Source organism: Gracilinanus agilis, chromosome 5 (assembly GCF_016433145.1).
Source record: "Gracilinanus agilis isolate LMUSP501 chromosome 5, AgileGrace, whole genome shotgun sequence".
Lineage (NCBI taxonomy): Eukaryota > Metazoa > Chordata > Mammalia > Didelphimorphia > Didelphidae > Gracilinanus > Gracilinanus agilis.
The window spans coordinates 58,880,835-58,895,307 of NC_058134.1; the positions used below are offsets into that span (position 1 = coordinate 58,880,835).

At 35.8% G+C, this 14,473-nt stretch overlaps 1 protein-coding gene across 4 annotated transcripts in view; it reads left to right on the forward strand.

Moving 5' to 3' along the window:
• The window catches only part of CACNB2 (calcium voltage-gated channel auxiliary subunit beta 2), a 422,711-nt gene that overhangs the window by 232,755 nt on the left and 175,483 nt on the right, over window positions 1-14,473 (forward strand). The window lies entirely within an intron of this gene.

The following is a 14,473-nucleotide window of genomic DNA, read 5'->3' on the forward strand; positions in this document are numbered from 1 at the left end:
GAGCCTCAGTTTATACTTCTTTATAAAAATATTACATATTTTTTTTCCTTCTATGGGTAGTACAAACCTTGTGACAGGTTATAACTTCTCAATATAACATTAAAACAGGGCATCAAATCATAAGCTTTTAAATATCCAGGAGTTTTTATAGTTTATAGTGTTCTCCAGAGCAGGACAGCTTGATTTTTTTAAAAATCCATCAAGAGAAATTTATTTTAAAATATTTTTCAAGATATATATAGGATGTCCCTGAAGGTTTTGTATAGTTTTAAACTTTAACAACTTAAAGCTGCCCTAAGAGTTTAAGGACACCTTGTATGTTGCTTCCTGTTGTCCTAAGACACTTAAAACTTTTTGGAAAGAAAAATTCTTCTTGAGACTTCTAAGAAATAATTTCTCCATGCTTTCAATTGTCTATGTTACCTTCTCAGAAACTGCAGATATGATCAATGTGGCTGGCTAATTTCTAATCATTGTTATGTCTTACCAACTATCTAGATGATGGTTTATTGGGCTTCTAAATTTTTATAAATGTGTAAATTGAATATTTACTGAAAAAAATTTAGCATTTGACTTAGTGTGTCAGTGATAGTTAATATTTATTCTGAAAACTATCATTATCTGTTTTCTCTGAGTTCTGATTTACCTACTGAATTTTCTCTTACTAAAAAATATTGGAGATTTTATCAATTGCTAGGATGTTTACAAAAAATAATAAATGCTTTCCAAGGAATTCAAACATCTTCTTAAATAAATATGATACAAGGTAGAATGTGATTAAGGGCCAGAAGAGGTCTAGCTAAAACTTCCCAAATGAGGTACGCTTTCAGTAATAAATTTCAGTTTCAACTGTTACCATACACCCCTAACCCTTAAAACACACATTTTCTCTTCTCTTCTCTTCTCTTCTCTTCTCTTCTCTTCTCTTCTCTTCTCTTCTCTTCTCTTCTCTTCTCTTCTCTTCTCTTCTCTTCTCTTCTCTTCTCTTCTCTTCTCTTCTTTCTCTCTTTCTCTCACTCTGTCTATCTGTCTGTCTCTCTCTTTTTCTATCTCTCACGCTGTCTCTGTTTCTTTCTCTTTCTCACTCTGTCTGTCTTTCTGTCTCTCTCAACTGTTATCACCCTCAAAATAACTATATTCTACATTTTCCTGGAAGGAAGGGGGGGGGGGGCGTAATGACAAAAACAGGTTTCTCCAACAAAAAGGAAAAGAAAAGGAATCCAACTGTGTAAATGATTTGAAGTTTTCTAACAGCATAAGGTGTATGTTTATAACTAGAATGAATTTTTTGAAACATGTAATTAACTCATGATTAATTCAATAGAATTATATATTCTCATAGAATAAACTAACATTTTTTTAAGTTGGCCTTTCAAAGTAGGCCTCACTCTCTTGATTATTTCTGTTCTATTTTAGAAGTATTTTTGCATATCTAGAATATGTTTAACTTAGAGTAGTATGAGTAGCCTCTGTTATAGAGTTGAGTCATGAGACTAATAAATTCCTGCCAATGATAAGAAGCCTTCACCAACTGCTAAGAATATTCTGAATCATTCATGGAAATAATTGTTTTCTCACTTTTCCTTGTGATTACAATAGAAAAATAAATAAATAAAAATAAAACTTAAATAAAATTTAATAGAATTTAATTAAATTGAAAGATTATTAATCCTACTAGCCCAACTACTCATTCAACAAATAATTAAACAGCCCTTACTTTATGCTAGCTATTTGGCATTAAAAGATAAAAATCATGATCTCCTTCCTGAAAGAGCTTTTGTTTTAAGAAATGGGATAAGACCTTTATATGAATAAGTATAATATAAGGAGAATGTAATTTAGGGCAAAGGAGAACTATGAAAGTGTGATAAGAAACTTGTAGGTAAAGATAACTCTGAACTGAGGAGATCAGGAAGGAGGTACAGCCTACACTGGGTCTTACAGGAAATAAAAAGATGTCAATAGGCTAAAATATGACAGAAATATATTCTAAGCATATGAGATAGCCTGTGTAAATGTATGGAGGCAGAAGGGGGCAGAACAAGATCAGAAAATAAATGGATAACCCAGTTCGATTAGAACATAAAGTATATAAAGAGAATTAGAAAAGTGGATTTTAGTCAGATGAAGACCTTAAGTAACCAAATTAAGAATATTTCACCCTAAAGGTAATGGGTAGCCATCAAAGGTTTGTGAGGTAGAGCATGATATGACCAGATCTGTGCATTAGTAAGATTATTTTAGGAATTTTTTGAAGAGTAGATTGGATAGCAGTGAGACTAGAGGCAGTTAGGAAGCTCTTATTCTAAGGCAGATGAGAAGTAAAAAGAACCACAGCTAGGGCTTACAATAGTGTGACCCAAGAAGATTGAGTAAATACAAGAGATAATATTAAAATTAAAACAACAGGAATAGCGTGAGGTAGGGGAAGGAAGAGAGTTAGAATTAATGATGACATCAAGATTCTGAGCCCAAGTGACTGGAATGATCATGGTTCTATCAATAGAAATAGGAAAGTTGGGAAAAGGGACAGTCTTTGGATATGAATTACTCAGTTAACAAATACTGAATTCTTACTGTGTACTTGGTTGCAGTGCCTTAGTTTCATTGTGAAATTTCTCTGTTATATGTAGAATATTACCAATCAACATTCATTATGTTAAACATATATTATGTATATATCACAATTGTGTCTTTTCATTTTTTCTTTTTTATTATGAAATTAACTATTATCAAACATTTCAAAAATATAAAAATAAACAAGAAAAAATCTTGTATATGAAACTGAAGTTTTATGTATAGTAAATATGATGTTTTTGTGTGTATACATGCCTACATACACACACACATAATTTAATAAGGTAGCAACAAAACTGTTCTGCTTATTTCCTGAGGATTATAGTGGTTCAGGGAATCAACTGGCTCCTCTTATCTCCCTCTATTGTTTTCTACCCTCAGGTTTCATTGAAACCCTCAGTTCTTTCTTGTTTTTGTTATACCTTCCCACCTCCACATACCACTCTCCCAGCCCATGTCTCTTCAGACAATCAGCATGCTATAATAGAAATAGATCTAAGTTTGAGTCAGTAGAGATGAGGGTTAAATCCTGCTTCTAACACTAAACCAGGTTTGTATCCATTGATGAGTCATTAAGCCACTTTGAGCCTCACTATCTCTGCCTCTGAAATGAGAGTATAGGCAAATGCAGTTCCTATTCATACTATGCTTTTGAACCTAAAATGAGATCACATAAAGATAAAAATCATTTTTAAAACTATACAAATACACTAATATAAATGCTGGGAATTATTACTATCTGGACCCTTGATGAGATCAGACCAGATGTAAAAACCAAATGCTGAAAGCATTGGCAGATATGATTGTTGATTGACAGGGCTCTTTGGTGATTCAAGGAGAATGCAGATGTACTTTGTGGTTGGAGAACAAAGGTTGGCTTGATTTTTTTTAAGTGAAGAAAATAGAGTGTAGAAACTAAAGTCAATATATTTTATTTTCATTGTTAGCCAGATTCTAGAATATAGTATTTAAAGGGCTAGTTGATGACACTGAAGAAACAGAACCAGGATGGCTCCATAAAGAATAAGGCAAAAGACTAACTTTATTTTCTTTTGGCAAAGTTCCTTGACTTATATGTCAATGACAGTTGCTAGTTTTATAGATATAGCTTACCTGGATTTATCATCGAATTTCACAAATTCTTTTGTATGATGTTTGTATAAAAGTTGGAAAGATGTGAGCTAGACAATACTGTAATCCCTACATTTCAAAATCACTTCAAGGACAGCATCTAAAGGATGTTTTAATGCCAACTTAAAGGGAGTTTCGAGGACAGAGTCTCAAGGATTTATATTTGGCCTTGTACTGTTTAAAGTATTTATCAGTGATTTAGAAACAAGTCAGAGGTTCCTTATGTTAAAAAGAAATGTCTGGGAACAAGTCTTCTGAGCAAATTGATTTTAATATGACAATGAGCAAATCACCCACGTCAGTGGTCTTCACACATACCCAGTATAGTCTGAGACACAAATACTTTATTTGAAATGAAGTCAAAAGGTCCTTGGTTATAAGACACATCTGTATAGACCAATAGCATGGGTACTGTGTTTAGAGCTAACATGTCTTGTAATGTTCCTTTTGAGAGAGCTCAAGGAGGAAAGACTCTGGTGATGACAGTGAAATGTCTGTTCTCAGTGGAAAATTTACCCATTATTTGTGGTCCCCTTAGTCTCCATAGCCTTTTGCATAGTATCTTAAAAACAAATCTCTGGGGGGGCAGCTGGGTAGCTCAGTGGATTGAGAGCCAGGCCTAGAGACGGGAGGTCCTAGGTTCAAATCTGGTCTCAGACACTTCCCAGCTGTGTGACCCTGGGCAAGTCACTTGACCCCCATTGCCTACCCTTACCACTCTTCCACCTATAAGTCAATACACAGAAGTTAAGGGTTTAAAATAAAAATGAAATAAAATAAAATAAAAACAAATCTCTGCATTGATAAGTCAATTAGAAAAGCAGAAAGAGGACTTATTTCTATATGTCTATATGACGATAAATGATTACCTTCTGCAACAGATCATATATTATGTCATACTCAGTTGTTCAGCCAACTAATAACTAGGATTATTTTTATTATTAAATCAACAATTACAACAGTAAGATTAAAATTAATATGCAATAACTCCAAGTATTATATCTTATAAAATTTATTAATAATCACTTGAAGCAGGAAAAAATACAAGAACAAAAGTAAAAACCTGAGTAAAGACACATGAGAAAAATTCCCTTGCCTGGCACTCACCCAACATCCCAGCCGTGATCAGGTGAAGAGAGAGAGAGCGAGAGAGAGAGCAAGAGCAAAGCTACATCAAAATATCCTTACATAAAGACATAGGTAAACATGTAAATGGGATGCTGGGATTTAGAATCCTGGGGAGCAGATTCTAATTATACACAACTGAACAATATAGTCTAACTAATGATGATATATCAAATCTGTAATCAGTCTTAACTGATTTATCAAATTTTTGATAAATTTATCAAATTTTTCAAACAATGCAAAGTTAGGAGGAGTAGGCACATACGGAATAGCATAGTCGGGATTCAAAAAAGATCTGGAACTAGAATGTTGGATTTATCCAATCAAATGAAATTTAATGAGAATAAAGATGGAAGTTTACATTCCCCTAATGGCAAAGACATCATCTAAACAAGATATGGAAATTTTAGTTGACTAAGAGCCTAACGTGAACCCATTTGGAGAACATGACATCCATAAAGAATTAATGTGATTGTTTTTAGGTTGTATGAAGAGAGTCATGGTTTCCAAGTTTATTAAGAGATAGTCCTATTGTAGTCTTTTCTTGAACAGCCATGTCTATGATATTGTGTTAATTTCTGGGAAAGACATTGAAAGTCTGAAGCCAGTCTGGAAAAAAGGTGAGTAGAATGTTGAGAAGCCATAAGACTATGCCACATGAAAATCAGGTGAAAAAAAAAATAAGGGATGTTAGCCTAGAAAAGAAAAGACTTAGAAGGTGCATGATTTTGGTATTCAAGAATCTAAAAGATCACCCCTTAGAAGGGGGAATTAAAGTATTTCTGGGCAAGATATCTCCCTGAATAGTCACATAACTATTCCAACAAAAACCCCCAAACCAGAGCAAATGGTGATGAAGATATCTAATAAGAAAAAAATGATCTGGTGAGGACATAGTAAGCCTTTTCTTCCACTGCTGAAACTATGCAAAAAGTCAAGCCAAAGCCCATGATTAAAAGGAAAGAGGCTTTATAGGAGGAGGTCACTAGCACATGCAAAGCCAGCACCAGCACAAACATGAAAGAAGTTGCCTGATATAGTGAGAGACTGGCCAGTAATATATTTACCTTTGGGGTTCTATATCCAGATATATCAATAGCAGAAAGCTCCCCTACAACAAACCCCATGGTGATGAAAAACTCATACCATGGACTTTGGAAGCAACTAAGAGCAACAGGAAACAGCTCTTAGACTGGGAGACTCAATATTCAGGGCCTCTGAGATGCTTAGTACTCTGTCCTGAGAAGCCATGAAAGCCCTGAAGATCCAGCACCCTAGACCTCAAAGATTCAGGAGGGCCTAACTCTGGAAGGAGGTAGAGATTGGCAAAGGAACAAGACCAACCAAAAGTAGCTACCATAAAGAAAAGCACAGGAGAGGACAAGAGTCCCCAGTATGCCAAAGGGCAAGAGATAGGGGCTTACAACCAAGAATAACAGCACTCTGTTGAGTATAATGATTATAATTTTACAAGGGGTAGGGACTGAGGATGGGGCAAATAGACCTTTAATGAAAAAGAGTACTTTCCTAGTGGAAGTATTCCTAGTGGAAAGACCAGAACTGGGAGGTCTTCAAGCAAGATCAATTGTGATTTCAGAGATCCCTTTTACCTCTGAACCTCTTTGTCTCTGTGAATTTCTAAGACTTTCTTACTTTCAGGAAAATATTAATTTCAAGCAAGCATTGCTGATAAGGAGAAAAAGAAAAAAAGAAATCTTTGTCTCAAAGAGCTTATGTCCTATTGTTGATAAAGAACAGGCACACAAATAAATAGAAATAATTTTAAAAGGAGGGCTGTATTAGGATTCAGTTTGAAGGAAACATACATACATATAAATAAATATAAAATATATGCAAAGTAAATTTTGTTTGTTCAGATGTTTTGGTTATGTTAGACTCTTTGTGACCTCATTTGGAATTTTATTGGCAAAACTATGGAATGGTTTGCCATTTCCTTCTCCAGAGGCAAACAGGATTAAGTGACTTATTTAGGAGTCACAGAGCTGGTAAGTATCTGAGGTTGGATTTGAACTCAGATATTTCCTGACTCCAGATTCTGTGCTCTATCTACTGCACCACCTAGCTGCCTTACAAAGGAGATTACCTCTAAAAAATGAGATTATCAGGAAAGACTTTGGATGGGGAAGGGCATTTGAGATGAGCCTGGAAGATAGCTAGGGATCCTGTGAGTCAGAAGAAGGGATTTAATTCCAGACAAATGTAGGCTGATTTAACTGCCACATGTCAATATCTACATCAATCATTACATCCTAGTATGAATTTAAATTTGGAGTTATGTTGTAAGATTTATATAGGATTGTCAAATGAAAGGTTTATATTCAGTTAAAACAATTCTAGGCTCTAGAGGGAATATAGAAAAAGCCAGCCCCTGAAATCACAACATGTAGATGATTGACCCTGTCTGTATCTCTAAAGGGTTCTATATCATTTGATATAATCATAGAAGTTCCCCTTTCATATCATTCACTTGGTGTTTTTCGAAGAATCCTTTGTAAATTGTGTACAGACTGATATTGGAATTGAAATAGCAATATGGTCTAGTGAGTTGATGATTGCTTGTAAAACAAGAAAACAAGGTTTCATTTTCAGCTCTCTCATTGATTTCATTTGGATTTAGGAATAAGTCAATTAGCTCCTTTAAGCTTATTTTCTCATCTGTAAAGTAAGGGTCATAATTTCTGTTTCTTCTTAGCTTTATAGTGCAATTGTGAAGACTAATGAAGTGATATATGCAACAAACTTGGTCTTGAAAATGTATTTTATTGTCATTTCTTCCTAAGAAACCCTAACAGTGGCTAGAAGTAATTAGACATTATCTTCAGTCAGAAAGCTCTAATGCAGCATTGGCAAAGATTTTCAAGTCCCCTGTGCCAGCTCGGCAAGCATGCCAGTACTTCACCAATGCTACTCTAATGAGTAAGAGCTAACCTTTCACCTGTCATGTGTGCTAATATTCTCATGAGTCTTTCCAGCCTGATTTGAGCTCATTTTGCTCTATTCTTGAAATCTCTAATTTCCCTCTTAATTGGTTACCATATTCTCTAGGCAATTTGATTCCTAATAGAACATAAGTTTCTTGAGGGCAGGGACTTTTTTACTTTCTTATTTACTTTATCTCCTATGCATGGCACAAAAAAAGCCATGAAATAAATGTCTACTAATTGGGGGAAGAAGAAGCAAATACTTCCTTATAAACAATTTTGTTCATCTGTGTTAAATTTACTTAATCAAAATGTCTTACTGATCATTTTTGGTCCAGTAAATTCCTGAATAAATGAATGAATGAACAGGTCATAGTCACTCTAAACATTTTAATACTATATAACAATATTTTGTTGTGAAAAATATTGGATACCTTCATGTACAAAGGGTTTTTAATTTTTTTTAAACCCTAACCTTCTGTCTTAGAATCAATACTTTATACTGATTCCAAGGCAGAAGAGCTATAAGGACTATGCAATGGGGGTTAAGTGATTTGCCCAGAGTCACACAGCCAGGAAGTGTCTAAAGGCCAGATTTGAATCTAGGACCTCCCATCTCTAGGCCTTGCTCTCAATCCACTGAGTCACCCAACTGTCACCTCATAGTGTTTTTAAGTTCTGCAAGACAAAACTTTCTAAAGACAGCAATAAGATGATGTTTTAAAGCATATAAAGCTCTTATAAAGATGGCACCATGGAATCAAACCAAAGAGGATACAAAGGCAAGGGCTCATCAACACAACTATTTTATTAAGTGAAATAAAAATTCCCTGGTTGTTAATGTTCAACTAAATCATGCAATGATGTGAAAACTTCCAGTTTAAAATAGTCTAGTCCAGTCCTCTGTGGGGAGGTCTAAATAATCATTAAGATTTCCTGCCTAATTTCTAGCCAAGGTCAATTTTAAACACGTTCCAGAGACTTCAAACCGTTTTTGCTTCCCTTTAAGTGAGGTAATAAGATATCAATAGATGTATAATCTGTTTTCAAGCTTGGAAGAATTTCTATTCCACTGGTCAGGAATATTTTGTGAATTAGATGTCTGGGCTCAAAATCATTCCCTCATTAGAAAGTCAGTTAATAGGACATGATAGTTACTATCTGAATTGTCCAAAAGCTATAATGCACCAATGTCATTAGCTCACAGTGGGCATGAAGTCTGCCCATAGTAGGCAGTTGGAAATTTGTCAAAGTATGTTAAATTTGAGAGGTGGATAGTGAGAGTAATGGCTAAGCTTTAGGAGAAATTCTCCCCTGGGAGAAGGGGAGCATATTCAAAGCAAGAAGACCATCCAGCTGCTTTAGAGCTGCAAATCCAAAGACATGGGGCAAGAGCAGGAATTGAATAACTAGAACCTTAAGTCAAGCCAAGGGGATCTGTAGGGAGCTCAAGAAGTCTCTTGCTTAAAGTGTTGCTGACCACAACATGATCTGATATCATCTGCCTCGAGGTTTTGCTCTTTTTTTGCCAGAAGCCTGCATTCCCTGACTGTTGCCTGGTTCTCTGGGATAGAGAAGCCTATGAGGTGGTGAGCTCAGACACCCAAAAGCATTAGCCCTGATGCCATCTGTTCTAACAGGAATGTTCCTCACTTCTTCCCAGTCCTTCTCATATCTTCTTTGTGTTCCCTCCTCATGGGGCATGGAAGAAAGCCCCTTCCAAATCTTCAAAGCCTCTCATGATGAGTAATTTCCATGGCCTGAGGCACAGGACTAGAGTTGGAGGTCAAAGGATTAGAGCCTGAGACTGGAGTGATCATAGAAACCAGGATTGAATGAGGTGAGAGTTTGTCAAAGGATGTGGAAGAGTGAAGATCTAGAAGGATGAAGGTTTATTCTCAAGGTAGTGAGAGATGTGGGTGATATGCAGAGGAATTCTAGGGAGGTGTGCTATTGTTGGGGTTGGAAGGAAGAGGAAGCAAGATCTTTTCACTAATCCTTCCTCCTTCTGTTCTTTCTATTGAGGACCAAATCTGTCAGCTGAAATTCACTCCCCAGGAGACCAGAACTGGCCTGCCCACTTTCTTTTTCATTGTCACCAGCTGTTCCTTCTGGTCATCCTAGAATCACAGATTAAGAACTATAGAGTTCTCAAAGGTCATCTCATCCAACCCACTCATTCTACAGATGAGAATCATGGTGGCTCTCTTTCCTAGAGCCAGCTGCAAGATGAGAACATAGATTACTTCCCAATTTTCCTGTCTCGCCTGCAAAGTTTAGTCATTTTGAGATTTCCTAAGTACTTTTGCTCCTAGCAACAAGGAGAAAAATGGAGCTGAAAAGCAAAAGGAAAGTTGAGGTTTTAGGAACTCTTGACAGTAGGGATTGGCCCTGGCATTCACTGCAATGTTAGTAGATATGAGCATCAAAAGAGACAATGTATGTATAGTGGTTTGCCAACTTCAACTGTTTTGTAAACTGTAAACTTTGTAAATGTGTTCTTTTCTTAATATTATTATTATTGTCTAGTTCTGTTCTTTATGTAAGACCACGATTCCCTGTTTACTGAAGAAAGGATAAGGGAGTAAATGTAGGATTTTCATAAGATTATATCCTGGATTGCTTGATACCTGCAGTGGATCTCTCTAAATTGACTTTAAAGTAATTCCTTAAGTTGAATTCTATGAGTAGATTTCAGGAGATGTGAACCTGGGTGGGGAACAGGAATTATATCTTTATTTTCACTAAACTTTGGTTTCCTTTGTAATACTATATATTTTGTTTTATACATGTAAAAGCATTTATGGGGTCATTGTGATACATCTGGGACAGCTAGTTGGTGGGAATCATAACCTGCATATTGTTAGCTTACAGTTAATGATTGTTCAGGGCTGCTAGAATTTCAGAGGCAAGATTTTTAAAATTTATTTTGGCTTTATTAGAAGGAAATGCTTTTGATGAGCCCAGCTCTGTTTGATAACCTTGATTCTCAAGAAAGCAGGAGGTAATGAGACAGGCTGGCTGGATGAATAATTAAGGATCATTAGGATTATTATAAAAACTGGTCCTTTTTCTCTGTGTACTGCTATGATAACTAGCATTTATGGAGTGCTTTAAGGTTGGCAAAACACTCCCAATATGTTATCTCCTTGGATACCGACAACAACCCTGTGAGGTAGATGCCTATAATTATCTCCCTTTTATAGATTAAAAAATTGAGGTTGAGATAGAGTAAATTACTTTCCCAAGGTCACACAGCTAAGACATGTCTGAAGGAAGATTTGAACTTTGGTCTTGTTGAGGCCAAGTCCAACATTGTGTCCAGTGGGCCATCTAGTTACATCTGAGGGTTCCTATTACCCATCTTAGTTACAACTCAAATAAGGCCAGTTTACCCACTAGTCTTTCATTATCCCTGGCTTGCATCTCTCTCTGTCCATGTCCATCTATATCTGATTGTCTCTGAGTCTTCTTCTTTATCTCTGTTTCTCTATTTCAGTCTCTGAAATAATTGAGATTATCAATGTCACCTAGGACATAATACCAGGGGAAGGAGAAAAGAACAGTATACCAAATCATATGTTGAAACCTTATTTTTTATAAATGCATATATTTTAGTGTCATAAAACTCTCCTGCCCATAATACCTAGGTATTTTTTGTGTCAAGTCTAAAAATTAATCTTCTTTGATGGACAACATTTTTATGGTTGGACAACTGACCGAAAGGTTTAGTGAATACAAGATCCTGCCCCATTTGCTATTTATTGATTTCATAAAAGCATTTGACTTTGTACATAAAAATACCACCTTGAAAGTTTTTCTGGAATAAGATGTTTCTTCTAGTTATACCAAAGCTATACATGATACTATGATAGACAGAACTGTGGAGATAACTAATGTTGACATCAGTGTGAAAAACGAAGCTAATTGTATCTGTCAAAGAGGTTCATCAGAGTCATGGAAGATAAGGCCCAAACAAATAATGACATCATTATTTGTGAAGTTCTCCAAAAGCTTCCATTTACTATTTGACATTATACTATTTGCATCAAATCCAAAACAGAATACTACAAAGACTCCTCAGGGAGATAAGAAGAAGAACTAAGAGAAATGTGTCTTATAGTCTCTGAAAAAACAAAGTACATGAAAACAAATATTGCCCAAGTTCTGGCATACAACCACTTGAAAAACCCATTGAATTAATCCATTAATATATTCTAATGAATCTGTGATCTCATCAATGCAGGGATGCAGGCTGAAGATGGAGATTGTAACCCATCCATACCTGCCCATCCTGTGGGATTCTTCTTCATATGTTTTATTAAATTTTCCTCAATTGGACCATCCTATCTATTGAAGACCTTCCTCATGTTCTCTTGACATGGCATAAAAAATCCCTTTTGTGGATAAAATCAGCAACTCGTCTATTGATTTTTGTCTTATCCACTTACAGCTCCAAAGTTAAGGAATTTGCCCATGTTCACACAACAGATGTGTCAGGGGCAAGACTTGAGCTTAACTATTCTCATTTTACATATGATAAAATGAATGCACAAAGGGGGAACTGAATTGCCCAAAAATCACAGGACTCATAAATGTCAGCACAACTGACAGAAGTTGAGTCATGTAATTTCTGAACTAAATGCCATTTCAGAGGTCATCCAGCCCCTCCCATTTGTCAATAATAATGTTCACTACAACATACCAAACAGACATTCAGTCTTCAGTTGAAAACTTTAAGCTGCTATCATTTCAGGCAACCCATTTCCCTTTTGCGCAGCTCTAATATTTAGGAAGGGGCAACTAGATGGCATAGTGGGTAGTGCTGGCCTCAGACACTTACTGACTGTGTGACTCTGCAAGTCACTTAATACTCTTTGCTTCAGTCTTCTCATGTGTAAAATGAGTTGGAGAAGGAAATGGCAAAACACTCCAAGGAAACCCCAAATGGACCTCAAAGAGTTGGACAGAACTGAACAACAACAATACTTTTTGACATTATTCACAGTATCACTTTACTTCTTTTATTAACCTGCTACCTTAGCAAATTAATTCTAGAGAAGCCCAGAGGAATGTTTTTTCTCTATGCAATTATTCTTGCATTATAATTGTTTTCTACAATAAATCTTCTCAGAGTCCTAGCAAAGAGCAAAAACAAAACAGAATGATGAGACTCCCTTTCTTATAGTTACACAATTTTAAATTTCTTGCATCACTTATTTCTGTTACTATGCTTTTAAGTCAGAAACTGCTTCAAAGTCCCCCAAGAGATCAGATCAAGATTCTTACCAAGAATCTATGAAAAATGGAGAGTTCTTACAAATTCACCAAGTCCTCCTTTTAAATGAAGTTTTTTAATTGCTCATTTCCCCATGGGTCCAACAAAACATTCCAGAATATATCCACATGGCTATGGCTATTTCTTTGAAGCCTAGAAAATGTGAAAGCATAAAAGAAAGGTGGTGTTTAAAATGGAGAGAGGAAAATTTTGAATTCTGCTCCCTCCTACTGGTTCTTCAAGGCTAGTCGATTCAATTAAATACAAAAAGTGACCTGCTTACAAGGAGACCAGAAGAGTGATATTTCTACACGTTCGGTTCCTCTCTGTATGCATTGTAGTTTCTGGGCTATATACTAGGTTAGTTTGTTCTTATTCACCTAAAGGAAAAAATGTTGGATCTAAGGGAAAGCCAGGGAGCTTTCATCCTCAAAGTACATTTTAATAGCCATGCATGCTTTATTCTATTTGCCTTCTCATCCTTATGAAAAGATGGCACTTCTCTGATTTAGTTGGGCTACATGTTATCTTTCCAACTGTGTGAGCTGATGTGATTCTTACACCATATAGCATCACATGGTCCCACTATAAAGCCAAGGAAAGAATGGCATTCAGGGAGATTATTTCTCCCAGCATGGAGAGAACATGATTGTTTTATCTTGTATAGCTATGAAGATAACACATGTCACCAGTGTTTGTATGTTCTTCATTTGTGGAATTTGCTTACCAAGTAATGTTATCATAGAGGACCCCTGAAATAGAAACCGGTAAGGATGATAAATTATGTATTGAAATTAACTAAATAGGTGAATGATAAGCAACTATATGGCTTAAAAGCATTCTAGGAGTTCCATTGACTTTTTTTTTTTGGTATCCTTTAAAGTGTCCTTTAGCTTTCACTCAGGTGAAAGCACTATCTCCTTCCTCAAATTGTCCTAGGTCACTCTGTCTGAATCTCTCCTTAGCCTCTAATGTATGTATATGACATGACATAATATGTACATGACATATTCTTCCTCCCATCCAAAAAACTGTAAACTGTTTGAGAATGGAGAATAATTCTGGGTCTAGAGCCAAGAAGATGCCTCCTCCTGAGTTCAAATCTGGCCTCAGACACATACTAGCTGTGTGACCCTGCACAAGTCACTTAACCCTATTTGCTTCAGTGTCCTCATCTGTCAAATTAGCTAGAGAAGCAAATGGCAAACCACTCTAGTATTTTTGCCAAGAAACCCCAAATAGAGTCACAAAGAATCAGACATGACTGAAATGATTAAACAACAATGTTCTAATCATGTAGCACAGGTCCTTAAACATGGTAGAGACTGGATTTTCCTTGAATGAGTGAATAAATGAATGAATAATTTTAGCACCATCATTTTTCCAAAATGAATTTTGATTGCTTTATGCAGACCTGAAA